General features: G+C 36.1%; 1 long non-coding RNA gene across 1 annotated transcript; it reads right to left on the minus strand.

Moving 5' to 3' along the window:
• Positions 1–1,464: 1,464 nt before the first annotated feature.
• Positions 1,465–24,759, minus strand: LOC101179561. Its single transcript, XR_179858.1, has 3 exons — positions 24,702–24,759; positions 24,265–24,442; positions 1,465–3,376 (listed from the first exon to the last, which is right to left on the minus strand). It is a non-coding gene; the product is annotated as an uncharacterized LOC101179561 (long non-coding RNA).
• Between the last annotated feature and the right edge of the window lie 2,735 nt (positions 24,760–27,494).

The following is a 27,494-nucleotide window of genomic DNA, read 5'->3' on the forward strand; positions in this document are numbered from 1 at the left end:
TGACCCACTGGGTCCACTGTAAGTCAGAACTCAGCGAAGTTCCATTAATCATTCTACCTTCCTCGCTATTCTGATTAGTGGACCAAAGCAGTGTTCTGGGTATCTGGGAATTAAAGTAAGTTCATACCTGTTTCAGTAATCTTTGAAAAGTGTGATTAGTTTCTTTTCTCCAGTGCAATTTCCCCCTGGTAAATAACTAAGCCACAAGTTCTTTTGGGAAAGGTTAAGAGAAAGACTTGCAGTATAAATTTTGGCAATGTGGCAGCATCTTTCCTCAATGGGGCTAGGCTGCCCCTTCATTCAAGAGGTAATGCACCTGTGAATTGGCCCCAAACTTAGAATTGGTTGTGGGCCATGACTCCATTTTGTACTCATTCAAGTCAGACTTTTGCTTCTCAGACCTAGAGATTTTTACTAAGACATATCAAGTAAGATTTTAATAGTCTGCCCATTGATTTCAGTTCTAGGGACACCATTATCAACTTACCAAAAATAAATCTGATCACTGCTTTGGATCTGCAGTTGGTTAAAACACCCACTACCACCTTGATCTTGGTGATAAAGTACCATCACTTGGCCCTGCCACTCTTGGAGCCCATCAACCACAGTGGATTTGGGGAGCTTCATTTCAATGGCAATAATTTCCACTGTCAATCCTCATGTAGTTAATGGATCTATCAGAGAGTTCTTCAAGGATGCAAGGGGACTGCTCATCAATATATTTTTCATAGTATTAGTGAAGAATGAGTCCTCTAGGGGATATACTAACAGGGCATGTCTTTACTTAATAAAATCCACTCTAGCATTCTAGTTTTCTTAAGCCAATAGATATTTTCCTTTACAGTATGCCAGGGGATTTTTAGCATTTCCATTTAACACAATTTAGGTCAATTTCATGTCCAGCTTTTAGTCAACCCAGCAAACAAGCTAGTAGGATTATTCCCAGATCCTCAGTCCAATATTATATATATTCCTTTCACCATTATCCAACAGCCTTAGGATCTATTCCCACACATATGGATTCTATTGATATAAATTGGAAAAGTCATGCAATTATTTTGGTGTGTACTTTAATTTTTTATAGGTCTTTTTGTGAACCTCATCTTCTGGGAGTCGCTTGCTAGGATGTGATACTGGTTATAGCTGAGGAAGAGAAAAACCATGGTGGGGATATGTCCTTAGGAGAATCAGAAGCCCTTGTAAGGCAAGAACATGGCAGGAAAACCATTATAAGTTCACAAGAAAGAAGAAACGAACCTCCTCAAACAGGAAGGAAAGCTGCTTTTACTGAAAAAAATTTACGCCAACCATGAATCTTATTTCTGTCACTACATCTTTCTGTTTTCTGGACATTTCATACAAAGGGATCATATATGTGGTCTTTTGTGACAAGATTCTTTCACTTAGCATGATGTTTTAAAGGCAAATTCATGTTGTAGCATGTGTCAGTACTTCATTCCTTTTAATGGCTGAATAATTTTCCATTGTTTATTTCAATAATATGCCACATTTTGTTTATGCATTTGTCAGCTGATAGACATTTGGGTTGTTTCCACCTTTTATCTACAGTGAATAATGTTGCTATGAACATCCATGTACAAGTTTTTGTACACATTTGCCTATGTTTTGTTTTTATTTATCTTGGGTAGATACCTAAGAATAGAATTACTGGGTCATGTATTTCTACTAATCCTAAGAGATAACTAGTACAATCTCTATTTTACTGAAAAAGAAACTGGGATTCAGAGGAGTTGGACTACTGGTCATGTCGCAGAGCAAATAGAAGGTGAGATTAACACTCAGTGCTCTTTAAGTCCAGAGCTCACATTTCTCTTATGCTTCTCTGCTGGGTGAGAGGACTGCAGATGCATCAACATTCATGCATGCCATGCACACAACCCACAAGTGCAGACACACACAGTGATTGGAATGACATCAGGTGTGGTTTAAGACAAGCCTGACTTCATCATAACTATTCTCTCCCTCACACCAACTCCCCTGCTAGAAACACACTTTCTAGCTGAATCTACCTCCCTTCTATGGATTTTTCAACAAATGAACTCCAGTTTGTTTTTAGGGAGCAGAGTCAGATTTACTTTTCATATGAACTAGCCTTAGGGGCTATGCAGGGGAAGACACAACAGCATCCCTAACATTGGAATCTCTCTCTAAGACCCACAAGGAATGAACACCCCTGAATATTGCCTGATATAGAGGCTTCTAATAGACCATCAGGCAACTCACTCCCCAGAGTCACCATCTTTATTTCTCAGTATGGGCTACTACCTCTGTGCATATATGTAAGGGACCAAGGACTCTTTACCTGAAATATAGCTCTTTAGGATTGACCACCATCTCCCCAACTGAGATGCAGAAATCATACAAACTTTTATATATTTTGTAAGAGCAAGCAGTTCAAAATTGGATTACCTTTCCACATTTTCATACAAAGTAGATTAATGTGCCCCTGTCTTTATTACATTTTCCACCCTTGTCATTTGTGATTAAGCCAACACTATGAAGATGTATTATGGATTGGCATAAATAGGAACATTAAAACACTGGCTATATATCAGAGAAGCTCAAGGAAAGTTGATTTGTGCTACATACACACACCCTTGGTGCAATGTGTCTGGAATATTTCACATCTTTTTGGACAGAGAAATCTTTCTACAGCACCAAAAGTAATAGGAAGTACAAAAGAAAGAAAAGAGAAGAAATAGGGGAAAGTACTAACTTTTGTTCTAGGTAATGGAAGAGGTCTATTCTCCCTGCAATAATTTTGATATGGAATTTCTCATAGATGAGGCTCTTAAACCAAAGCCATCAGCTGGATTTGGAGAAGAAGGAAAAACGTGGGCTATAACCAAGATTCCTAGTTCACATAAGGAAGGGTGTTTGACCAGGCCCCCATCTTATTGTCTTGAGCTTATATTCCATCTCTTCTAGGTCATTCCTGCCCTGAGAGTACCTTAATGGCTCAGGCTTCTTATAGAAACAGCTAAACAGCTGAGAGGCAAATCGTGTATCTGTACAGGTGTCATCTCATTCTTAGTCATATGATGGATAATCTCCAGGCTTGAAGGCTCAGGCAATGGGATTAAGCAGTTCCGGTAGGAGAAAGAAGGGATCATGGCCCAAAAGAGCTATTTCTAAAAAGAGGACAATCCTATTGCTCCCCTAAAAAGACTCTTACCTGTAAAGCACTCTTGCCTCTACTTCATAACTTCTTTCCCAGACATGTTCTTGAGAGTGATCCTGGAGAGCTCTGAGGCCTGAAGCTGCAGTACCTTTCCATGACAGGTTTTCCAGGCTACAGCGCCAGGCTCTTTCTGGTCAGCTGACACCTCTTCTGCTCTTCTGGCTCCCCTGGTGCCTTGAAGGGAAAAATAATGAATAGATCAGAGGAAGTCTCCCACTTCTTGACACTTTTTTCACCTTGCAAACATAATTCCATGAATGTATCTTAGCCTGGGCCCATGGCCTGGGTCTGTGTAGGATGGTATGAATGCATTGGGAAACGGCTTCTCTTTGTTAATATTAGCATGGTTAGAGGAAAGCAAAGAGAGTACAAAGCAGCTTCCAATTAAGCCAGGTTTTGTTGATGATGTTATGATGATCCTATATCTCTCATTCTAGTCTGGTTTTATCCAGTTGTACTTTGTGATTGAATGCAGTGGAAACAACAGAGGTCGAGTCCTTATGCTAAAGAAATTTGTGGAGGATCCAGACAAATAATACCAATAAATTGTTAGTTACGAAGAAGAAAATAAAACAGGGAGATATAATACAGTGAATTGAAGAGGCCAGTTTCTCAATAGCAGGGAAGTGACTTTTGATATAAGTCTCAGCTAGATCCGAAATTGACTGGAGGGTTTGGGGCAGTAACCTGGTGGAGCCAACATTCTGGACATGAGTCCTTAGATAGAAGTCATGGTGGGCAAGGCTGAAGAACCTTGTTTCTAATGTGTGGTAGGAATTGCAATTTTTCAAACATCAGATGCCATTTCAATAGAGAATGAAAGAATTTGCTAAAAGCCTACTTGAAATATGGGATTGAATCAGGAATTCTGCACTTTAACCTGTTTTCCAACTGCATCTTTGAGAAGAGGACACAGAGATTCAATGATGAATTCAACAAATGTTGATTGAAACAGAAACAGTCACTATGGCATAGAGCTTTTAATGAGATGAAAGACACTGACAGTGAAATAATGGCAGAAGTATAGTTGACACTGTGAAATGTACTATAAAGGAAAATGAGAGTGTAGTCTAGGAATAGGTAAGAGGGGCATTCATTCTTATCTAGAATCTCAAGGAAGTCTTCCCCAAAGGATGTCATTTGAACTGACAGACTGGAGTTTGTGTGTTAACCAGGTGTTTTGTATAGGGTGGAGGTAGGGAGCTTCCTGGCAGAAGAAACTCTAAATGCAAAGATCCTGTGGCAGAAACGAACAGGTTCTGTTTAGGAGCCTGGGAAAAGCTCAGACTGGGAGAGCACCAGATGGGTCTGGTGATTGGAGCAAGTGCTGGAATATAAAGAATCCTGTAGGTGATGTGAAGTTAATTGATTTTTCATCCTGAGAACAATGGCAAGTTGTTGAAGAATTTTCACCTGGGGAGCCATAAGTTCATTTGCAGTTTTAAAAGGTTGTTTTGTACAAGAGAAGAGTAGATATAGAAAAACAAATTAGGAGACTATCTAGAGAGTTCAAATAAGAAATCATAGTGCCTTAAACTAATATGATAGCAGGACAGAAATGAAGATATTAATGATATATTTACAGGGTTAAACCCACAGGACTTGCTAATGTACCAGAATATAGCAAGAAAGATGTATCAAGGTTGATCCTTGATATGGTTAGGATTTGTGTTCCCACCTGAGTCTCATCTTGAATTGTAATCCCCATAATCCCCATGTGTCGGGGAGAGACCAGGTGGAGGTAATTGAATCATGGGGGCAGTTTCCTCCATGCTGTTCTCGTGATAGTGAGTGAGTTCTCATGAGATCTGATAGTTTTATAAGGGGCTGTCTCCCTTTGCTTGGCACGTCCTCCTTTCAGCTTGCGAAGAAGGTGCCTTGCTTCCCGTTCAGCCTTCTGCCATGATTGTAAGTTTCCTGAGGCCTCCCCAGCCATGCTGAACTGTGAGTCAGTTAAACCTCTTTCATTTATAAATTACCCAGGCTTGGGCAGTTCTTTATAGCAGTTTTAAAAATGGACTAATACAATCTCTAAGTGTTTTAAATTTTTTCTAATTTTTATTTTTTTTAAATTTTAATACAATTGCAATGGTAGTAGTTCGTTTCCCTCAATAGAGAATAGGCAATGATAAATTTGGTGAAAGGAGACAAGCTGCATATTCTGTTGACAAATAATGGCTGTGAATTATTCTTGACTGGCTCAAGGATGAGGAGAAGAGGAGGAATTGTGTGGGTGAGGAAGATTCTTTATGCGGCCAAAATAAACAACTTCAGACACAGGAGAAGCTAGGGAAGATTTCTGAAAATATTGTATTCTAAGTTCCAGAAGAAAATTGTAGGAAACTGTCTTTCTCCTTACAGTGAGAGAGTATTCTTTATAAAACAGAAATTAAAACTATAAGGAGAGGGAATAATGTGACGTGCTGGAGGGGTAACAGGTAACATCTTATGAAAAGAGAGATGAGGGAAATTCTCAGGAAGTCTAAGAGCACGAAGAGGGTGACGAGGCAGAGGAGGTAGGTGCGATGATGCAGCAATTTAATCTGTCATGTAGAAAAATAATTTAGATATCTCAAAATGTGGCTTGGCATGGTGGCTCACACCTGTAATCCCAGCACTTTGGGAGGCTGAGGCAGGCAGATCACTTGAGGTCAGGAGTTAGAGACCTGCCTGGCCAACATGGTAAAACCTCGTCACTACTAAAAAAAAAAAAAAAAAAAAAAAAAAAAAAAAAAAAAAAATTAGCCTGGCATGATGGCACGCACCGATAATCCCAGCCTCTGGGGACGCTGGGGCACCAGAATGACTTCAACCTGGGAGGCGGAGGTTGCAGTGAGCAAAGATCGCATCACTGCACTCCAGCCTGGGTGACAGAATGAGACTCCATCAAAAAGTAAATAAATCTCAAAATGCAAAGCCATAGGGTAACAAAATTAAAAAAAAATAAAAACATGATATAGTGGGCAGGGAATGGCAACACTAATTAATTACCAAACAGGTAGCAGGGAGGGGAAAATGCAAACATATTTTTTTCAATTGAAGAAAGACCTATGTAGATTGAAGAGTCTCACAACATTACAGGCCTGATCAGCTAAATAAAATACCTACAAACTTACTAACAAAAATTTGAATTCATTAGCGGGGAAAAGACAAAACTAGAAATGTAGTGTCTTAAAGTAATGAAATTATTGAATTTTTGCTCTTTAACACCAACAGTCAGATGATAATAGATGAGAATTGATAGGATTTTGAAGAAACATTTTTGTAAATTGAGATAATTTTACCCAGACTCCTTGATTTTTATTTTATGTAGAAAGGTATAGGAAAACATTTTTAGATATGCAAAGGCTCAGATCTTCTATCAGCCAAGTACACTCTAAACATACAGGTGTCTGTGTGCACATACACATGCTCTTGAAGATATAGCCTTCTGATAAGGAGATGAAGAAGACATAGAAGCCAAAAGTAAGAAATGCAGATGTTATAAAGAGGTGGAAGAAAACCCATTTCGAATAAAAGTAAAAATATTTTATAACTAGTTATAAAACTAAGTCTAAATTTTAAAAAAACATTGTCAAATCAATGATATATTAAAAATGACATATTTATAAATTCCAAGATTACACAGACAAAAAGAGAGAAGTATAGGAGAAAAGAAGATTCCATGTTATGAAAGGTTGGGAAACTAAAAACATTTTATTTTATCTTACCAGCAATATCAAACATGATTGAAATGACAGGGTTTGATTTTATTTTCCTGTCTCTCTTTATGGAGTAGGACAAACACTGCCTTTCTCTCCATTATGTTCTTCTATTTAGATCCTAAATTATGCTTCTAGGAAGTTCTTGACTCTGACTAGTATTGAGCTATACTGATAAAAGGTGAAAGTAGAAGTTAGACAAATAAAATTTATACACTGTGAAGACCAGCACGATGACAAGACCTTTATAATATTAATTATTTTCATATAAACTGTAGTAAAGAGATGCCCCATGACCTCATACTTGTTCTGACGTTTTCATAGCTAAAATATAAAAAATTGCATTTATACTATTTTAATTTATTCGTGTTAATTTCAGCCTAGTGCTCCCCCCTCCATCAAGGCTCCCTTATCAGACTTTGGCTCCATCCCTCTTAGATTTGAACCATCTGGAGATTTGGCCAACAGCCACTTCTGCCTTCATCTAAACTCCTGTTTGGCAAACTTTAATCATTCAGGGACCAAAGTCACAATTTTCACACAATTTTTGACATATTTTGACATATTAACATGCAATAAATTTAATATTTTTCTTTAAATAATTTGTATTTACATAAATTTATTTTAAAATAAATTTTATAGCGTAGATTTTATGTAAATCTCTATATAAACTCATTTCGGTGTGTGTGTCAAAACTCTCATCTGAGCCACCCACCAATAGTGCAATAGTACCTTTTAGGAACACACTGATTCTAGTCGTCAATATAATGGTAGGTAGGACCACGAAGAAGTGTGTATCTCATTTGTGATTCCACTTTCTGTACTAAGGCCAGAGCTCCAGATAATATAGAAAGCCACAATTTAAGGCCACTGACTGATATAGTGAAGGCTGGGTGAAAGTTCTCTCACTCAGAGACATTTTTTAGTCTTGACATATTTGCATTGACTTTAAAGAGTTCATATTATTTTACATAGTTTATTTGGCTCTTAGCATCTGATGCTAAAATTATTTCAGCTGAGCTTATATCTGACTCTACATTTCAATGGTCTTTCTGGAGACTATAAATTTTCTGATTTAGGTGCAAATATGCTTGGAGCAAATCATCTGAATCTATTTGCATTTTTAGTGAAAAATTCCAGACTCAATGATCTATCAAATTCAGTAGTGGTTTTGACCAATATGTGTATCACTCCATGCAATTAAAACAAGATAAAATATAATTTAATTTGTTATGCCAGTGGGGCATGAAAGAGTACTTTTTCTTTGTTTTAAATTCTGCCTTTGTCACCCCAAACTATCCCATATACATTAGGCTACAAGTTATTATTCAGATAAGTTGATTAATACAGTTTCTTTAAAATGGATTTAAATCTCTGGTAAGGATAGAAATGGTAATATTCAATGCAGAGATCAAAATGACAAGAGATAGTCATCTTCATTCTCTAGGGCACCATCTGATCACCAGCTGGGGTCAGAAAGAAATTTTTCTGGCCAAAGAAAAAGTGTCATATAATTCATTCCAATTGATGCCTAATGCAAACACTTTCCTCTCTCAGGCCCAGCAGGTGTGGGCTATTCTTAACGATGCATCATCCTATTCTTCTACAGTCATTTTTCTCCATTATATTATCGCTCCCTCCTTTATCTCCTCCCTGTCTCAATGTCTTTCTTTCATTACTTTTCTTCTTCATGCTCTGCCCTTTTCCTCTCCCCCTTAACTAATGAATTGGATATGCATTTGGGCTTCGGAACTCTCACTCTCAGAAGCTCTGTCTGTCCCTTCACCTCTAATGGTGTGTTAGGCACCCACATCATCCTGCCACCATTTATTCTGTCCAGCTATTAATTCACAGTAAAATTCTAGTGTGAATTGCAGAAGCCAGCTGCTGTTTGGACAATACTGTCAATGAGAGTGTAAAATGCAAAATGACAAGTTCCTTTCTACCTAACAGGAGGCATCAGCTTAAACAGAGTTTTCAATGTCTTGAAGTAGAGGTCAATTTCAGGAAAAATGTTTTCTCATAGGAATTCATATGTTCATGGAGCCTAAAGATAAATAGCTAAGGTTCTATATATTTGCTACAGAAATTTAAATCCATATTGAGGTAGACTATCTCATGTTTCATCACATGCCTTACATGGTACTGAGACATTTGGAATGTTATATTTAAGATTCCATTTGAAATATCATTGACGAAGACCAGCAGGCTACTAGTAGTAACAGTGGTAGCAGTAGTAGTAGTAATATATTAATGCATTAACTTTTTTCTTTTGCATAGCTTCTTTTAACATGTTTAGTAAACCAGTATCCAGTAAGCATTTATTATATGCTTGGATCATGCTAAGTGAATTACAAACTATTGCCAGGTTTTTTTTTTTTTGTACATAGAAAATGGCTGAACATTAGGCATTTCATGTGAGTCGACAATTTCCTATTTAATTGTCACAACAAAGTTGCGAGGTAATTATTAGTCCTGTTCTATGTATGAAGAAACTAAGGATCAGAGTGTCTTCTGTGGACTATGTAGCAGAGTAGGGCTTCAGACTCAAGTCGTGCATGTTTTCCCTACCCCTACACAAAGTGTTCCCCCAGTCTTCTTTTGTTACTCATACATTTCTGTTTGTTAAACTAAAGTTTCAGGAAAGAACTCAGGGTCCTTAATTTGCTGCTAATCCAGCACCGTGCAGATTGTGAACATTGAATGTGAACTCCTCTCATTGTTCCTGAACCCAGGATATTTCTTTTTTCTCCTCTTAAAAACATAATTTCTAAGCACGTATGTTCTAACAACAGGAAGTTTACTAGAGCCATTATGCTCTTACTTTAGGAATTCCTATGAGATAGGGACTATGGTGAGAATAAGGGTGCTTGGTCCCTTTGTACCAAGCATGCTTGTGGCAGACAGGCCATAGGTATACTTGCCTCACCTTTGATGATATGGCCCAGAGCAAGGAAGACACCTCCAGCACAGAGGGCCTTTCATCAATGAGCAAAGGTAGTACCTGGAGAACAAATCCTTTAAGACTGGTAAAGCTCTGTGTTCTTCCCAGTTGGCCTCCCTGGAAACAACCTGGGTGTTCTCCTTGCCAGTGAAATCTCTGGAGCTTACAAGCCATCAGCACAGGAAAAATTGGAAAACCTTTTCACTGAAGCATTCACATACTACTGAAGCTCAGTTATGTACAGCTCGAACCAGGACTTGAACCTACCAGTGTCCAGAAACCATGCCCTTAGAGTTGGAGTAGTCAAAGTGGAGAAAAGTCCATATATCTAATTATTCACCTTCTAGAAAAAGCAGTCTCATTAAAATCTCTTGTATTATTTAGCACAAGGTCCTAGGCCAAATAACTACCATTGTTCCACACTGCACCTGCTCTTCATCCTGGGTGGATTAGGACCTCTAAGTTTGCCATCATCTCCTTTCATGACAGTCTCAATCATTGCAGCCAAACACTTTAGAACCATTCGTGATTTTTGTAGCATACTCCGTTTTCCAAATGAATAATAAATATAATTCTGTCAACTATTTTGGGAAGCCATGTATTATTTTTATTTTTTTTCTGAGGGAAACAAGAAACCTATTTGCTTTTGCACAGTTTATGGCAGTCAGAAGTACATCTTTCATTCACTTTTTATTCATTTGATGCATGAAAAAAAGGCATTAACTGTATTTCAGTGTGTCACCTCAAATTCTGTAGAGCCAACAGTGATGAATATGCTTGGCTCCTCAGCTGGGGTGCTGTTTCATTTTTTTGTGACAATATCATTTGACAAGGCGATTCTGCATTGGCAATATTGTATCATATTTTTGTCTGCATGTAAATTATGTTGACAGTCTCATAAACATAAATTGGCAGGCATACTGTCCCAGAGCAATGTTTGTTAAAATACACTAATGGAATAGAATAAATAAATTTTTCCAAAGCATTAATAACACAGTGGTGTGTCACTGCATTGTGCAAGAAGGTCTATGGGATATGGTACTGTCTATGCTAAAATAATATCGCATATATTTCTTTATATTTTATTCAATCTCATGCTTATGTTTACAGATTAGTCATTCCATTTCACAGAGCTTTGTATAATAGCGGTCACCCACTTGTGATATTTTTTAAGAAGTCAGCATTGTCTGTGGCAGATATCTATAATGGAACATGTGTAAGGTGCAATTCATGTCTGACATTGTTATTACATTGCTTTGTTCCAGATAGGGCTTCTCTTTCTCACCTGCCAACCCAAGGACATACACTTAGCAGGCCTCTGCCCTGATGGAGCAGGCAGATTCTACAGTGGGCAGATCTAAAGCAGGTCCCTAGAGTGCCAAACAACTAGGCACATACTTCATTTATATTTTTGGACCACAAAGATAATTTCCCTTCCAGATGTCTGTGGACAGACAGGATGGGGCACTGGCAAAAGTATGAACTATTCTATACTTTTTCACTTCTTTAACTTACTAGAAATGTGACCTTTGGTAAAACTCAAAATCTCTTTGAGCCTCAATTACTGTATAATTGGAATAATCATGAATCAGGACAGATGTCAACAATGAGATGTTGATTGTATTGCAATTGATATGGTGTCTGGTTCATAACAGGCAAGGGGTATCTTAACAGAATGAATGGAGGAAGATAAAATGAGAGAAAGACAGAAACAAATACAATGAATTTAGCAGTTTTATTTGATCAGGTGATGGAAAATTTATATGCTGTGTCTCCAAACATACAAATGCTTAGAGCATAGAGAAATGGATAAAACTTTGAATTTTTGCAGAGTCAAGTCAGAGTGTACATTGGATTCCACATGTACCCTGACTCATCTGCCTCCTGGATGGTAGCTCATGTATCCCTCTTTGGGTTTTCTAAGTATCATCTTCCCTATTAAGAGACCTGACACAGCTGTGACTTCTGATCTTTGGGGAGAAAAACTAGGATGTTAAGAAGAAAACAACAGGAAACCAGTAGGGTTGGTCCCTAAGGGCCATGCCTGTGATCAGACTTGGGCCAGAATACTTGTATGGTTGTTGCCTCTAATATCTGTTGCTTCAGCTTTATCTGGTCTCTCTCAGCTTTTACCCTGACACTTTACAGAAGCACATTGTAAACTATTCATCTAGAAGACCACATGTTTGTACATCAGTGCTAAACAAAGAAGGTTAGTGAACACAAGTCTTGCATCTGATGCATAAAACCAAACCATGTAAATATGTAGGTCATACAAGAGGAGAAAGTTCATATTTAATACATGGCTTCACTATAAGATATTATGTTTAAAGTTCAATAACCACACTGATTAACCACAAAGATACAGTCCACCATATTGCTGTTATACCAGAGAGATTTTATCAAAGAGGTAAAATGTAAGAATTATTTATACGATTTAAGCAATAGCCCAGGAAAGAAATTATAAATGCTTAGACTAATATGGCAGCTATAGGTGAGAAAGTAAATGTGGGGACAGGTAGTGCTTCATAAAACTAAGAGGCAGGATTTTGTCAAATTAAACAGGTATTATTGAGCACCTAATACTTATGAAACATCATGTTAGACTTATGAGTAAACAGGAGAAGTTTAACATACCTTCTGTAGTTGTCAAGAGTTTACAATTCTATTGATGATATAAGCCTCATATATAAGCAAGTTCTTTATGTATGTATATATGGTGGTTTCTTTTTATAGTTTAAGCCCAAAGCATTTTTTAAAATCAATTTTTATTTTAAGTTCCAGGTACATGTGCAGGATGCACAGGTTTGTTACATAAGTAAATGTGTGCCATGGTAGTTTACTTCACAGATCAACCCATCACCCAGGTATTAAGCCCACACCTAATAGCTGTTCTTCCTGATGCTCTCCAAGAACCAGAGATCAGCTCACTAATCCAGGTTAGCATGGCTTCTCAGATTCTGCCTCTTTAGGGCCTAGGTATCCATTTCTCAAGAGTGTTGCCCTCTGATTGCTCACAGATGAATATTCCACAAGAATTGTCCTTGGCCTAAGGTAGTTGCCTTGTTCAAAGTTACTCTATCTCTCTAGGGGCAATATAAATTCAATGACTGCTCTATGGTGAGATGCAGAGTCCCAGCCCCCTTGCCTCCATTGAGTACAGCTCTGATGGGCTATTCTAGCTATAGAGCTCTCTCTATGGGACTGGCTAGTGTCCCTGTTGAAATGCATCACCATTCAACATAGCCCTGTGCCCAATCTTACTCTCCTCCCTTGATGATACTTGTTTTCCCTGAGAGCACTCCCCAATAAACCACCTGCACACAAACCTGCATTTTGGAATCTGTTTTCTGGGAAACCTGATCTACCTGCCACAGCTTGTGTGTTTTAAGGTTCAAAGAGCAGTACACATAATAAATTCTGTAGAAATATTGAAGAAGAGAGAGTATACATTTTGTATAATTGAACATCTCGTTATTTCCCAGACCTTGCAAAATGCTTGTTGCATGGTCAGCCCAATATATTTTTGCTAGATGAATGGCTTGTGTGCTCAGGAAAGCTGGCTAGATGTTGACAGGCAGGAGGGAAAATAACTATACAGTGATTGACTTGGGCAGCAGAAAGAATATTGTATCATTCTCAAAAATAAAGAATTGAACCAAGGGAGGAAATGTGAACTGATTGTTCCTTGTTGTGTTGAGTTTCAGGATGTTTAATAGACTGGAATTTTGGAACTGAATTAAGTGTAAGTTCAGTGTTCATTTTTCCTTGTGATATCTGACTCTGTTTCTGAAGGAATAGAGAAAAAGTCACTTATTGGTCCCAGCACTTCTACTCTGAGGTACTATAAACCTTTCTCTCCTAGAGAGTCCTAAAGAAGAATTTTCAAAGGCAATTTATCAAATATATATATCTATTTGATAATATCAAATAGATATATTTGAAAATATCAAATATATCTATTTGAAAATATCAAATATATCTATTTGAAAATATCAAATATATCTATTTGAAAATATCAAATATATCTATTTGAAAATATCAAATATATATGAAAATATCAAATATATATATGAAAATATCAAATCTATCTATTTGAAAATATCAAATCTATCTATTTGAAAATATCAAATATATATATATGTGCATGTGTGTGTTTATACTTTCATAAAACTTCCTACAGCACAATTTGTAGTTAAGATGTGCTAACCCTTTGATATAATTCTACATTTAGAAATGTATTCTAGGAAAGTAATTCAGATATATGAAAGATTGAATCTCAAATTGATTATTAAAACAGTATTTAATGATAGCAAACAACTGATAACATAAATGCATTAGATAATTTAGATTATTTTTATTATTGATAATTTAACAATGCCATCAATAAGATAATTTATTTAACTTATCGAACATAATTAAATAAATTATTTTGCTTCCTTCAAATGCAATATTATATGTTCATTAAATCAATGCTAGTTGAATATTTATCAATTTGGAAGAATAGTCACATACAATTTTAGAATGTATAAAGTATTAGCTATAGTATAATATTCTTTTTTGCTTACAAAATAAACATGTATTTGGTACATATGTATGTATGTGTATATGTATTTGTATATATGTACACATACATATATCTATGTCTTTCCCTCTCTTCATATATATATAATATGCATATATATGTTATATATAATATATATTATATATTATATATATAATATATTATAAATATATATATAATATATATATAATATATAAAATATATATAATATATATTATATAATATATATAATATATAATATATATTATATAATATATATAATATATAATATATATTATATAATATATATAATATATTATATATATTATATAATATATATAATATATAATATATATTATTACATATAATAATATATATATTATAGAATATTATATATATATATAAAATAACTTTTAAGGACTCAGAGGAAATACACCAAAGTGTAATGGTGGTTGTTCAGTAGAGAGATTGTGAAAATTTTTTAAATTTATATTTTTCTGTTCTATCCTCCCTCTTACATTTTTAGTTTCCTCTCTATCCAGATTAAGTTCCTTGATTTATTACTTTAGCTATTTTCTTGTCAATATGCTAAACTAACTTGTGATTATCATATGTGGCTGGCAAAATCTCAACTGTGATGGACTCTAACTGTAGAAATTTGTACAGTTCTATGTCCAAGTCTGGGCTGCTGATAACAGCTCAGCAAATTACACCCAGGTCAACTGGGAATGCTAAAAATAGAGGGTCACACTCGTGTGCACCATACAAACATAACTGCTTTTTTACCCACTCAGTTCTCACTCTCATTGCCTCCAGCAACCATTTCAAATTTCCTCTCTTGTCTTCAAATTTCTAACCACCTTGACATCCACGTTCTGTTACCTTTCTCAATCTTCAAGCAGTCAACCTGAGCTTCAGATTTATCTAGAAAATAGAACACATTGGATGGGAAACGTCTCATTCTACAAATGAGCCAAGTCGATATGTCTGCCTCTTCCTATTCCCTTTTTCTTTTCAGTTCCACTCATTACAATGGAAGTCCAATTCTTCTAGTTCCTTGGATCCATTCCTTCACATGTAATAAAGGCCAGGGCACCATGTGCTGCCCCCTTTTAACTTCACTTCCGGTATATCCTTCTCCAGTAGCTCTTTACCACCCCTTTTCTTGCCTTAATTTTATCATCCTGTTCACATTTTAAAAAATATTTTTGCGTTATAGGAAATGTCTTAGATTTATACAAGGTCAAGTATGTAATGTTTCCTTGTGGATAAAAAAATAGAGAGTAACATATGACAACATCCATGTACAAATTATTTTAACCTGCTGCCATATTTGCTTCTAGTTATTAAAAATGCAAAAAAACCTCCAAATATTAGGAATCCTGTTAAAGAATTTTCTAATTTCCTTCTTCGCTCTTTTCACCAGAGATAACTATTATCCTGAAGTTGGTGTGCATTATTCCTGCTTGTGTTTTTTATACTTTTTATACTTCTAGGACACATAGTCTATCCATTAAAAGCAATATAGTATTTATGGTTTTTAAATTAACTCTTAATTAAAACAAGAGTGGCAATAATGTATGCATCATTCTACTAGCTGTTTATTTTCTTACTCTTCAATATTTCTGGAATCTAATTTATACATGTAGATCTTGTTCATTAATTTTAATTGTTGCACAGTATTTCATGGTATGCATATACTGTAATTTATTGATCCATTTCCACACTTACGGGCATTTAAGTTCGTTAGAATGTTCAGCTGTTACAAACAGTGATGCAGTCAGTAACATTGGACATGTCTCCCTGTCAACATAAGTACAAATTTCTCCTTTGAGTAGATTTTGCTTATTCACAGATAAAATTACAATAAAAGTGTGGAATTTTTTTTGCATACATCTGTTATTTTTCTGTCATCTTATTTGTACTCTCCATTTATCTTTTTTCCCTCCTCCTTTTCCTCCAGTTTCCCTGACTGACTTTCTTAATTCATTTTTCTTCTCCAGGTTGATTTGAAAGTTGTACATGCTATTTCTATTGTTTAATGATTATTCTTACATTTTAACAAAGTTATTTATTTTATGTATCTCGAACATGAGTCCTAGGCTATTCCATATCTCTCTTCCTTCCCACAAAATAAGAGTTTTAAGCATAACTTCTGTCCAAAAATTCCACCTCACCCAGTTCTTTTTTTCGACTGTTGTTTTGATGATGACAGCTTTTGAATCTCATCAGTATAACATTGCATGGATTATGCTTAAATAAACAGTAAAGTTACTTTCTCTTTTGGAGTATGCAAGATGAACATCTACCATGTAAAAGTTAGGACATGGAAACAGTGGACAATCACATTGATTAAAAAGTCTGGCTGCATTTTTTTGATGCCCAGCTACTGACAGTTTTAAAGCCTTAGCCTTTCTTTCTCCCTTTTGCCCCATATCTGGGCAAGCTGATAAAAAAAAAAAAAAAAAAAAAAAAGCCCTGGCACTCCCTCCTTTGTCTCCAGAGGGAGGTTGAAATCACATAATCCCTTTTCCTTGTGTGGGAATCTTTACCTAAGACCAACCCCCTAACCACAATAAAAAATTTGAGCCTAAGGATGGGGCATTTTCTGGCTCTCAAGTCATTTTCAGATCTGTTTGAGGGCTTCCTGCTTGCACTAGAAAGCCTTTTTATGTGAATGTTAAGTCTTTTTATATCCTGTGGTTGCAAATGTGGCATCAACAGTCTAGATACAAAGCAAATTTGGGATGGGGGTCCATCCTGTTTCTCTGGAGTGGTGACAACACCATACAAGTCCAACTGAGCCACATCAAATTTTCCTTCCCAATAATTCCTTAGAAATTACACCAGAAATTCTCACATCACCTCATCTTCCACTTTTAGGTCAGAGCTAAACACAGTCTGCATATTCTAAGACAAACACCGGTGATAGATAAAACTGACACTGCTCAAAGATTATAACAAAAACAAGGCTTTATTATAAATATAAAAATAATGGAAAAAGAACATGAGGTTTCAGAAGTAAAAGGGTACCATTGGTATAGATTACTGTAAATAAAAGATAAGAATAATCTGTAAACCATTATTCATGGAGCTAATTCTGTGAAAATACGAGAAATATATGAGAAGTTCATGAAATCAAAAGATGATTTATGAGGAATGAATGGGCTAAAATGAAAAGGAAACAGGTTGGGATGAAAGGTTCCAGCTGAGATGATGATGATAAACAACTATACCAATGATACCAACAACACAAATGATGCCGCAAGGGACTGAATGTTTGTGTCTTCTCAAAATGTGTCCTTTGGGTTTAAATCCTAATCTCCAATGTAATGGCATTTTGGAGGTGGAGCCTTTTGGAAGTGATTAGGTTATGAATGACCTCCCTCATGAATGGGATGAGTGCCTTTATGAAAGTGACCTAAGAGCTCTCCAGCACCTTCCAGTACGTAAGGACACAGGGGGAGGATAGCAGGATGCAACCTGGAAAAGGTCCCTTACCAGAACCTGGTCATGCTGATACCCTGATCTTAAACTTCCAGCCTCCAGAACTGTGATGCATGAATTTCTGTTCTTTATAAGCCACACAGTCTATGATACCTTGTTACAGCAGCTGAACTGACTAAGGCAGATAACTAAGAATCATGCTATTTAGTTTGATTACTATGAAGAGTTCTAGATGATCCAATAAATAACATCCTCCTTCTCCATTCAAGTTTGAGTTCATTGTTAAAATATGTAAATGCGTGTATTAATATTAATACAAATAGGCCAAAATATTGTGCTTCTTACAGGTAAAACTGATAACTGAGGGTGTAGCTTTCCTTTACAGGCAAGGATGTACTAATACTCATGCTGAATCTCAAAATTAGACTTCCCTAGTCAATGGTGCAGGCCCAGGAAGACCTGCAAACATGGAGCAATTAACACACTTATGCCCAGTGTTTCATTATTGGAATGCTAAGCATGTGGGAGTAATTTATATCCTACTGCTCAAGGTCATCACCAAGGTTTGATTTTTCACTCATGTAAAAATTCAAAAAATTGCAACCGCAGGCATAAATGGGTTAAGGGAGTGGTAGTTCTAAACAGACAGCTTGCAAAAGGAAGAGAGTAGGATGAGCATGCCAAACTCCTTATACCTAACTCATAAGCACAGTGCATGCCTCCTTTTTGCAAAAGATAGGAGTGACTGAAGGCCTGGAAGGAGGCCAGTGTTGTAAGTATTGGTGATTCTCCATAGGAGAGTAAGCCTTAGTAATACACTTTTTTCCAGTTACCCCCATCATGCCCATAGGCGATCAGAGGTGTAATCATTCCAGTTATACGAAGAGGTCAACAGTTGGGAAAGTTGTATTCATACTTCATGACACCACTCATCCAATAATAAACATGGTTCTTTGGGTATTTTCCTGAGTTTACCAGTGGGAAATACGAAATTTTGTCCCCATAAGGCACTAAAATGCTTCTGAAAAAAACACCAATTGATGAAGTCAAAGTCTATTCTGTACACAAAGCTTAATTTCTATAATTTTTCTACCCAAACTAGGTTTCCCAACAGTCTATCAGAGGTTCTGCAGAATAATAAACACAAATTACATACAGATTTTTAAAATTTGAACATACTTTTCAATATCAAATTCTGAGCAAGAAATTAAATTTCAAATATTAAACCCCCTTGCATTTTACAACTCGAAATAAAGATGGAATTTTTTTTTTAAATTTTCCTATTGAGAAAAAATCCAAAGAAATTTAAATTTGAAATCTCTCCTAGAGAAAGGAGTATGGTAGAGTGAAGAAGAACATGGACTTTTGGGTCAGGATACCTGGGTTTTAATAGCTGTTCTATCACTTAATTGATATAAAATATGCTTAATTGGTAAAAATTAAATGCTTCTCTGCTTTGCTTTTCTCAATGAGGAAAATTTTATTCTTGATATTAGTATGAGGATTAAATGAATGAATGTAAATCAGATTGTTAGTTCAGTGCCTGACATTGATACTATGTGTTGGTGACTAATATTGCAGTATTCTCCTAAATGTATCATGCTGCTCAATTTAAGCTAGAATAATTCTCGTGTACTAGATAGAATCTAGATTCTTTCAGATTTGTATTAGTTCAATTCCATTCTCCTATGTGTTTCATTTTTTTTAATTGTGGGAGATAAAAACAACATTGATCTCAAATAATATAATTATGAAAACAAGCTAATTCCTGCCTCCTAGAGCAATTACCTCAATGCAAAACATTTTTCTAGGACCCCTTTGGGTAAACAATTTGTGTTTTGAATCAAATACATCCTGCCTCCCTTCCGCCCTTGGTGTCCCACTATTTCCTACCATCTAGGATGTCAAAAAGTTGATTCCAGTTGCCTATAATTCATAGGAAATCTAAAGAGACACAATTTTTAACAAGAGATTACTTTTGGCTAATGCTGGTCACTTGTTACTAATTGTTCTACCAATGTATGAATGAGTAACTAGATCTGCCACTTGAAGAGATTTCCAGAGAACTTCAGTATCACCAGCTGCTCACTATTAATTTCTCATATATTTTAAATGCCTTAATTCCTGAGATCTGTGTCCTGTGGTAAACTCAACTGGAAAAAAGTTCTCAGTAGAAACTGATTTTGGCATTATGTATTTACCATATTCTCCTAAAATCTCCTTTCTGTGAAAGTAGCATTGAAGGTATTGAGACCTTCATAGTAAAGTCAGAAATTTGCAATAATAGTATTTCCAGTCACCAGGTCTTATTTGAGGTGCACTTGTTTTTCAGTTAATATATTCAAAACTTCTTCAATTTTATTTCATTTCGGAGTGCAGAATTGAGGGCGGGCTACATCTAGTGACACAGCATCTGTAATCCTATGCCACACTCTTTCCACTGCCTCTTGCTATAAATTTCCTTGTCCTGAAGACACTTGAGTTATCTCCTGGGGAATCTTCTCACATATACTATATTAAGCCAGACCAGAGCTGACTTGGTACTAGCTATTGGGCATGACTTTTGAGTCTCTGGAAAAGACACAGAAAGTCCACTAACAATCTTTCCTTGGCCCTGGATGCAGAATGGAATTTGGCAACTGGTCTAGGACTATCAAGCTAGTTCTGATCCTAACAATATATAGCTAGAACCTCACTAGTTTCAGAAGCATATGAAAAGCTCAGTTATTTTGTTGGTTAAAAGAAGCAATCTTTGTTACATAAATTCAAGCAAATGTGTTCAAATTAGCCTGTAATACCAGACCCACTGCATCTATATAGTTTGAGGTCAAGCTTTACCAGGACTGTTAGGCTACATGAGGTTGCCTGGACCCACTGGAGCCCGAAGTTTGCTTGTTAGTATCCTCACAGGCCACCAACTTTGTCAGCACTTAGCTGGTTCCCATTATCTACCCAGTTCCCTGTGCCTTTCCTGAAACCTGTACATCCTATTCAAGTTTGCTAAGTAATATGTTGCTTTGCTTAGGCAGGAGCATTCAATCTTTTGGCTTCCCTGAGCCACGCTGGAGGAAGAATTGTCTTGGGCCACATATAAAATACACTGACACTAACAATAGCTAATGAGCTAAAAATGATAATCACAAAAAACTCATAATCTTTTAAGAAAGTTTACATATTTGTTTTAGGCTGAATGAAAGCCATCCTGGGCCACATGTGGCCAGAGGGCCATGGATTGGACAAGCTTGGCTTAGAAGCTGGTGTATATAGTTCCACTGCTACAGAAACAACCATTTGTCCTTGAATGAAGACATGATTTATTCTAGAACATAGATGAACCTAAAAATATTATGCTAAGTGAAAGAAGACACAAGACCACATATTGTATGATTCGATTTGTATTAAACATCCAAAATAGGAAACTACATAGGGACAGCAAGTAGATGAGTGGTTGTCACAGCTGGGAACAGGGTGAATTAGGAATGACTGCCAATAGGTACACGGACTTCTTGGCTGATAGAGATGTTTTAGAATTAGTGGTAAGGAGTGCACAACTTTGTGAATACATAAAAAGCATTGAACTGAAAAAATTTTATGATATGAGAATCACATCAATAAAAAGAAGAAAGGCTTAAAACTATACGACACTGCTAAAAACCTTCTAAATTGATGAGTCACATGAAAAACAAGTGTACAAGTTTACAGAAGCTTTTCCATCAAGCATCTGGCATTCTCCATGGGTTAAGCCATTCCCCAGCATGTCAGCAAGGCATAAAGCATCAATGATTAGCTCAAGCTCAGAGAAATTCTCTATAAGTTAGGCATATCCAAAGAACAATATAGCAAAGTATGCTATATGAGATATCATCTTTACTCATTGTTATTCAAATGTCAGCAAGAACCATAAACAACACAATAAAGACAACCAATATTTGAACATGGAATAGAAAGTAGGGTTATGTTCCCATGAAACAAACCATCATTTCTTCTCATTTTGGAACACCTAGTTTACTCTTTGAAGCATTAAACTCAGAGTTTAGAAGCATTTACAGAATTTACTCTTGAAGTATTAAATATATACGGCTATCGTGAAAAATAAAGGAAAATTCCCACGTGGCCATTGCCTGGCATAGCACCTCCCCAGCTGACAGCCATGCACATCAGCTGTGGCATAAGCCTCAAATTCCAGACATAATTTTTATCTCTCAGAATGCATTCCAAATTCTTTTCTTTAAGATGCCCAGCCTAATAAACCAGATATTGGGAATTTAAGGTGACCCAACAGACACACTGCTTGTTTTTTTTTCCACCTGAGTTTGAACCAAGGAAAAGGTAGTGGAAGAAACAGTACGTAAACCAGAGTAACACATTTATTAAAAAGTTAAACTTTGACCAAGAGCAATCAAGAAAACATGTCTGTTCTCTTCAAGTAGGCAAGGAAATTCCTAAAGGAAGAGAGAAAAGGGGATGAGAATTTATCCCTAACCTATCCTTCAGGCAACTGGAAGGGAGGAAAAAAGATGGAGAGGAGAGGGATGGAAGTATTTCTCTATTGGATGCCTGGTTAAATGGAAGAAAACATCAGCAGTGGGGTGGTATGACCTTTCTTCCAACATTATAACATGCTTAGTTTCAAGTGCATTTTACATTTTGTTCAATTTAATCCTGACAACAAACCCATGAGGTAGGCACATTTACTGTGTCCATTTTACAGATGAGGTAACTGAAGCTCGACCAGGGCAAATTATTTTCGAGAGGTCACACAAAACAGCTGGTCTCTACCACCAAAGTGGTCTCTCTCCAGATAAAATTAAAAAACAAAAACAAAAAAACCCCACTAAACAGATCCTGGGGGAAAGAAAGGAGTAAAATTAAATCCACATAAGAAAGAATAAAGTACAGAACTTCCACTGCAAAAACAGCAAATCAGTGTTGTATAGGTAAACATCGGAATGAAGAAAAAGGTCACAGGAATGAATATGAAGAAAGAAAAGAATAGATAGGAGAGCAAAGACCAGAGAGCTAGTATATGAATAATAGGGGTCCCCAGAGAGGAAAGCAGAACAAGTGAAGCTGAAACAACGAAATCACAGCAGAATATTTTCCTCTCCTGTAAAAAAATTGCAGTTTTCAGATAGTCTTGCTATGTTTTGAAGCAAAAATATATTTAATAACATTGAGCACTTAATATATTGCTAGAAACTTATTATATATATTCTTTAGTACTTTGATAAGAAAGAGATAGCAAAATATAGTCCTTTCCCTCAAGGGGCTAAAAGTCTATTGGAAAAAGCACATAAAAATATAATTATTTAATATATGGCAAAGTCAGTGATGGATATAATGTAGGTTTGTTGTAGCACCAAAGCAAGGCAAAGTATTGGTTAAGGGCTTAAGGTGTCTGTGGGAGCAGGCATCCAAGACAATATGAGATGTAAATCATGAATTATGTCCAAGCACTAGATGTAGGGAGATGGAAAGCATAGTTATTCAAGACAGCAGGACAATATGGAGGAATATATAATAATAATCAGATAATATTCTATGGGAAAATACACAGTTTCTTGTTTCTGAATCAAAGAAATCCAAGGTGGGAGTTAAGAAGCTCAGGGCCAGAAAAGTGGGCAAGAGTGAGTTTCAAAGACTGTGTGTGCCATGTTGTGAAGTAGACACTTTATTCTGAGGTGACAGGACATCATTGAAGAGTTTTTTGTAGGGTAAGGAAAATTTTCATGTAACATGAAGCACTGTTTACTTCTCAGAGGGTGTACTAGAGGAAAGGAGACTAGTTGAAAGGCTATTGCCAAAGTCTGGGTAAGAAATAACAAAGACTCTGGATAGAAGGGAGTAGTTACAGCAGAAAACAGGATGGATGTGAGAAATGTTCAGGTGTGAAAATAGAATTAAGTAATTCATGGATAGGCTGATGGGTAAAACGGGTAAGAAGGGCTCAGTGATGCCTTCCATATTTCTAGCTTGATGACTGTTGTGAGGCTGGAACATGATGAACAGAGAAATAAAATGTTGCATATTAAATTTGTAATCCTCCCTAAGAGGAGATGCAAAGTTATTGTTTTATTCTTAATTTTGATAATTACTTAAATATAGGTTTGACTGCCGTTTAAAAAATCTGAAACTCATCACTAGGAGAATTACATGTTTGTCAACATGCCAAAATCCCATAGAAAATTATTTAAAAAAATAGCCCATGTGGTCAAATGCTGAGCCAGATGAAAGAGCAAAGTGGCAAAAACAAAACAGAAAAAGCACACCCAGAAAGCGTGAAACAGGATTACAGAATTTAATATAGGCAGAGTTTTGAAAATAAATGTACTTTAAACACATTCATTAAAAAAAAAACTCTCAAATTGGGTTAACAATATGCAACTTCTTGGATATTATGGCAGCAGCCTGGTCATGCCTGACTTACCTTTCATCGCTTTCAGTTGAACACTCCAAAGTGTCCAGCCCGAGATAAAAGCTGACAGCAACACAGCTTGTTGATGAAAAGATAAGCCCATATTCAAATTCCAGTACTAAGCCCACTGGCAGGACGTTTGATGAGATGTTCCCAGAAGCACAAACCTGACCAGAGAACAGTCTTCTGTCTGGAAAGAAACTGATTGTGAAAGTCACCTTCCACTACCTGTCTGTCTCCCACCTCCACATCCTGGACACGTTTCAATGTACTCTATCTCAGTCAAGGGCACAATGATCTATCCCGTTTTTATACCCGGTTCCTAACACCTTCTGTATTAGTCTGTTATGCTGCTAATAAAGACATACCTGACACTGGGTAATTTATAAAGGAAAGAGGTTTAATTGACTCACAGGTTAGCATGACTGTGGAGACCTCAGGAAATTTACAAATATGGTAGAAAGGGAAGCAAACAAGTCCTTCTTAACATGAGTGCAGGGGAAGTACCCTTTATAAAACCATCAGATCTCGTGAGACTTATTCACTATCATGAGAACAGCACAGGAAAAACCCACCCTCATGATTCCATTACTTCCCATCAGGTCCCTCCCACAACACGTGGGGATTATGGGAGCTACAATTCAAGATGAGATTTAGGTGAGGACACAACCAAATCATATCTCTGTCCCTTTCCTCATGCCCGCTATCCAATCTGTCAGCAGTTCTGATTATTTTACCTCCAAACTCTTTTATATTTGATTGCTTTTCTCGCTACCACCATCACCATAGTCCAAGCTACTTTCACTCCTGAACTTCTTAAGCAATTCCCCCACAATCTATTTCTTGCTCTTTAATTTATAAAGGTTTTTCTTGAGTGCCAGAATTACATTACATGTGCATGTCACTCTTTTTGGCACAGTAGAGACCAAAGTACTGAACAAGACAAGATCCCTGGTCTGAAAGAGCCTACGTTTCAGTTAGATTGACAACTAGCGTGTGCTTGTATTACCTTTCACCAGGTAAGCTACTTGCTGTGGGGAAAACCAAACAGGATAAAGGCTGGGTCCTTTGTGAAGAAAAGATCTTGGAGAAAGTAGAATACAGAGACCATAGCCGAAGTCTTGGAAGAATATTGGTGGCTTGGATGGGGCGTTTAATAGATATGGTAAGAAAAGGATCAGCTCAGAACATATTTTCAGAGAAGAGCCATAGAATTTGAATTGGACGTGGAATGTGAGGGAAAGAGGACTCCTTATTGAATGAAAGAAAGGTGATACTAAATTGGTGGAGCTATTTGTTTGAAGTGTGAGACTTGGGGAAGAAGTTTGCTGCACAAGTGGAAATAATTCAATGGTATTCTTGAACTTTTTTTGATAATAGATACTAATATTTTGTACATATCAACTTTCACAGAAAGTCTTTTAAAATGTCTTAATCCACTTCATGCTTTATTAAGTGGAGTCTAATGAAGAAATTGAGTATTTTCTGCCTGATGCTCTTGCAAGTCATTATCATTATTCTGAATATCAGTTGTCACTATTCAGGCCTCTGACATGAGATACGCAAGATGAAGGAGACTCTAGACAAATAGAAGTACCACAGTGCTTGATTTCAAAATTTTCAAAGAAAACAATATGTATACGGTGCACTGTGCTTGCTACCAGTAAATTTTGTGTAATTTTAGTGATTTTTTTTCTGCTTTTTTGCTACTTTGCGTTTTCCAGGACTCCCAATGATAGAAAAATCTATGGGTGCTCAAGTGCCTTGTGTAAAATGGTGTAGTATTTGCGTAAACTATGACATCATCTCATATATTCTAAGTCATCTCAAGATTACTTAAAATACCTAATACAATTTAAATGCTGGGTAAATAGTTGTTATACTGTATTGTTTCAGGAGTCATGACAAGAAAAAATGTCTGTACATGTTCAGTACAGATACAACCATCCATATTTCTTCTGAGTATTTTCAATTCACAATCAGTTGACTCCAAATAGATGTGGAACCCATGGATACCGATTGACTATTACAGTGTAATAATTTTGTGTGCTTATTCAGCTATAATACGTCAATACATTTTTCACTGATTAAGATCCAGGTGCTACTTAAATATTCAGAATCAAGATATGAAAGTGCTTCCTAAGACTCTCCTTAAGATACCCACGTCAGGAAATTCTGATGTTCACATTTCACTGTATATTGTTCTGGGGATTTTCCCCATGCCTTCAAATATGTCTATCATATCTTCTTCTTCAGTTTTTCTAAATATCTGTATCTACACAAATACATATCTTTTCAATGAGCTCACATGATATGTACTATTTTAAAACTTGCATTTTTCATTTGATAATATGTCTGGAATTTACTTCTGCATTGAAACATATAGTTATCCTTAATTATTACATAAATTAAAAATAAAGCAAAATAGAACAAAATCTGCTTCATATTTCATAGAATGGGTTAAATATCATTTATGTAAACATTTCTCCACTGATTTATAGTTCTTTGTTTCCTATTTACTAGTAAAAGTAGTGCTGCAAAGAATATTCTTAACTGTGTATTTATACATGTGTGAGTACTGCTTTTTTAGTTTGCAAAGAGTGTTAGATCAAAAGGTATGCACACTTTCGATTATTACCGATAAAAACAAGTTGCCCTTCTTAAAGAATTACCAATGTAAAGTCTTATCATTAGTGCATAAAAGTTTTCCTTTCTTCAAAGCTGGTCAGTAGTTGATTATCATAGGTTAGTTGTGGGGGTTTTATTTGTTTGGTTTTAGAGCATGTGTGATGGAAAGTGTAAGAGAGCAGAAATCTAGATTCCCATAAACCCCATCAGGGTCTATCAAACCTGCTATTTGACATAGGCAGAGATTTTTCTCCTTCTTAAATAAAGTGCTTTACAAATAGAGTTTTGAAGCTCCCTTTCTAACCAGATTGCTTTTTATATTGCCTTTTCAACTCAATAGTTATTTAAAAGACAGTGTAAAACTTCCCAAGTTAATAGATTTTATGGTAGTCTAATTTATATTTAATTTGTATTTTTTTGGCTGCCTGCACTTGAAGAATATGGTTATAATTTACTGAGCTCTTTTTTAAGCCATCATATATGAGAATATGTTTCATGTGTATTTGAAGGAATGTTTATTTTCCATTTGCAGGGTATGGTGCTTTATTTTTCAGGGTAAGACTTGCTATTTGCAATGCAGTTTTATTTAATTTTTGATACTCTATTTATTTGTT

The sequence above is a fragment of the Nomascus leucogenys genome, chromosome 19 (assembly GCF_006542625.1).
Source record: "Nomascus leucogenys isolate Asia chromosome 19, Asia_NLE_v1, whole genome shotgun sequence".
Lineage (NCBI taxonomy): Eukaryota > Metazoa > Chordata > Mammalia > Primates > Hylobatidae > Nomascus > Nomascus leucogenys.